The following is a 3,301-nucleotide window of genomic DNA, read 5'->3' as shown; positions in this document are numbered from 1 at the left end:
AGATTTTTCAACATGTTGAAAAATGTCCACGAGAGCCCCGAGTACCGACGAGTGGCCATTATGGTAAATCTCCGAGTTCGAATCAGGGCAAACTCGGGGAGAACTCTTGGAATGAACTCGTACAGTGGGACAGGGACTTATATTGGAAAGACAGATATAGATAAACATTGATGCTAAGTACACATTGACGGATGAGTAGACACTGAGAGGAATATACAAGGAGACGGGCAGCTGGGAGAGTAGAATGATGGCAAGGTGGATGGATATTGATAGATTGAAATGGAGATGGAAGTGATAGATGGATAGATTGATAGGCGGAGGGTGACTGGATGCAGTATTCAGTCTACACGATAGTCAGCTGGCGAATCCAGATGCTTTTTTCCCCTCACATACCGTCGCCAGCATCAGTAATAATATATAAAAAGGAAGGATTTAAAAAAAAATCTATTGGCTGGCGTGCTTGTAAAATGTTCCCCCCCCCCCTGCTCCTGGCCAATGGTTAGGAGCGTTTTAGGGAGAGGGAGGGAGGGGGGGGAGAGAGAGAGAGGGGGAAAATTGCTTCAGTGTCTCTCTCTTGCATTTCTCTCCCCACCCCCCTTCTCTCTCCCTCTCTCTTTCTCTCATTCTCTCAGCGCCTGGGCCAGGGGGCCACACACACACACACACACACAACCTTGCCTCCCTCACCCCCCCTCTCCTCCTCCTCTCTCCCCCCCCCCCCCTCTCTGTTCAATCCACCCAGTGTCTTCCTGCCGCGTCGGTTTCAGTCTTAATTTCAACAAGTCCAAGTGGCGAGCGGTCAGCGACTATCTCTCTGTCTCTCTCTGTGTGTGTGTGTCTCTCTGTGTCTCTCTGTCTCTCACGGTGTGGCCAAGGAAAGGACAGAATGCACACGTCGCCTTGGATATAACGAAGGAGGAGGGAGAGGGAGAGGGAGAGAGAGAGAGAGGAGGAGGAGAAGACAAACAGCAAGCGGGAAACAAATCAAGACACAAGCACCGGCGAAGAAATCTTTGCAGTCGCGGAATACGTAGACTGCTGGCGTGTGTAAATATCTGTCTCCGGGGGGGAGAGAAGAGAGATTTGAGAAGAAGAGAGGGGATTTAAAAAAACAAATTCAAATTAAAAAACACCCGACCAGACCCCCCCCAGAAGGTGCGAGACGAGGAGGAGAGGGGTGAAGAATCGCCGGAGCCGTGTGTCGGCGGTAGAGGGGAGCAGTGAAGGTAGGTCGGCGCTGATGGGATCTGTATACACCGGCCGGCACTGACCGTCTCGCTGGTCGCGGCCAGGCTCGCTGTTGCTGGGGACCCTGGTGGCTTCACCACGGGGGGCGGGCAGCTCGTTGTGTGGGTGACTTGATGTCAAATACAAACTGGACCATTGTGTATATCTGGGGGTTGAAAGCTGTCAGCGCCCGATGGAGCAAGCGGGTAAAGGTGGCTGGACAGGAGACGGGGACTTGTGTGTGTGTGTGTGTGTGTATGTGTGTGTGTGTGTGTGTGTGTTTGTGTGTGTGTGTGTGTGTTTGTGTGTGTGTGTGTTTGTGTGTATGTGTGTGTGTGTGTGTGTGTGTGTGTGTGTGCGTTTGCGTGTGTGTGTGTGTGTGTGTGTGTGTGTGTGTGTGTGTGTGTGTGAGTGTGTGTGAGTGTGCGTTTGAGTGTGTGTGTGTCCCAATGTGTGTGTGTGTGTGTGATTGTGTGTGTGTGTGTGTGTGTGTGTATGTATGTTTCTGCGTGTGACCATATCTGCCCGTGAGTGTGTGTGTCTGTGTGTGTGTGTGTGTGTTTGTCATATGTGTGTGTGTGACCGTATGTATGTGTGTGTCTATGTGTGTCAGTGTGAGCGTGTGTATGGAAACGTGACAAGCTTATGGAGAGAAAGACTGTGCTTTCTATAACAAAAAGCTTTCTATAAAATAACGGATAGACAGAAGGAAAGAACAAAAACAGAGAGATAATTGCAGTCTGGGTCGTGTCTGCGGGGTTTGGAGCGGCTGCGATGATACCAATATACTTTGCACAGATTCTGGCCGAACATGTTGTGGAATCGATTTATTTACCTGCAATCCTTTTGGAGCTACATGTTATTTGGTGTTTAAGTGTATGCGGCCATCCGTCCTCTCCCTCCCCCCCCCCCTCCTCTCCTCTCCCCTCCCTCCCCCTCCCTCCCCCTCCTCTCCCCTCTCCCCCTCCCCCCTGTCCTCTCCCTCCTCCTCCCACTCTCTCATCTCCCCCCTCCTCCTCTCATCTCCTCTCCCTCTCCTCTCCTTCTCCTCCCCTCCTCTCCTCTCCTCTCCTCCCTCTCCTCATCCTCCTCCTCTCTCTCATCCTCTCCTCTCTCCCTCTCTCCTCTCCTCTCCTCTCCTCCTCCCTCTCCTCTCCTCTCCTCTCCCTCTCCCACCTCCCCTCTCCTCTCCTCTCCCCCCCTCCCCGGCCCCCTCAGCCTGCGCCGGGAGGTATAAAGTTGGCGTGAGAATGGCTTTGAAAACACCCCCCCCCCACTGTCTCTCCCCCTCTCTACCCTCCCCCCCCCCCCCCCGCCCCCGGGTGCCAGTGTGTGGGTGACAGAGCTGGACCCCACTGCGTTGATGTCCGTGTGTGTGTGTGTGTGTGGGGGGGATGGAGGGAGATGCAGCGCAGGCTCCGGGTGCTGCGGTTTTCTCTCACCGCTCTCCATCCTCTCCCCTCCCCCCCCTCTCTCTCCCCCCCCCCCCCTGCACCTCTCTGCACCTCCTCTCCCCACTCTCTCCCCCCCCCCTACACTCACCCCTAACCCCCCCCCCCCCCCCCTCTTCACTCTCTGCGGCGCTGGTCAACCCCGTTCTGTGTTTGCCTCGTATTGCGTTTCTCTGTCTCTCTCTCTCTCTCTTTCAGTCTTGCTCGCCCATTCTCTTTGCACTTGCTTTCTCCTTTGGAAACAATATTCAAAATGTGTAAATTTAATTTCCACACTTGCCCGCATGCCTTCTTGCACACCCCTCTCCCTCCCCCTCTCCCTCTCCCTCCCTCCCTCCCTCTCCCCTTCCCCCTCTCCCCCTCTCCCCTCTCCCCGTCTCTCCTTCTGTCTCTCTCTATATCTCTCTGCCACTCTCTCTCTGTCTCCCTCTCCCCTCTCCCTCTCCCCCCTTTCTCCCCCCCTCTCTCTCTCCCCCCTCTCTCTCTCCCTGTCTCTCTCTTCTCTCCCTGTCTCTCTCTCTCTCTCTCCCTCCCCCCTCTATCTATCTCTCTATCCGCGTCTCTCTCTCCCTCTCTGTTCCAACCTAGTTTGCCCGGAATCACTGCGGCGCTTTCACACAAAC

General features: G+C 54.5%; 1 protein-coding gene across 1 annotated transcript in view; it reads left to right on the top strand.

The window, feature by feature from the left end:
- The first annotated feature begins 700 nt into the window (after window positions 1-700).
- LOC129715003 (neuroligin-4, X-linked-like) overlaps window positions 701-3,301 on the top strand; it is a 19,593-nt gene continuing 16,992 nt past the window's right edge. The window contains exon 1 of the mRNA XM_055664818.1: window positions 701-1,226. The gene's annotated coding sequence lies outside the window, so the exon portion shown is untranslated. The remainder of the gene's footprint in view (window positions 1,227-3,301) is intronic.

This window comes from Leucoraja erinacea, chromosome 45, assembly GCF_028641065.1.
Source record: "Leucoraja erinacea ecotype New England chromosome 45, Leri_hhj_1, whole genome shotgun sequence".
Classification (NCBI taxonomy): domain Eukaryota; kingdom Metazoa; phylum Chordata; class Chondrichthyes; order Rajiformes; family Rajidae; genus Leucoraja; species Leucoraja erinaceus.
Note: the sequence above shows the minus strand (reverse complement) of the source record. Positions and strands in the feature narration are given on the sequence as shown.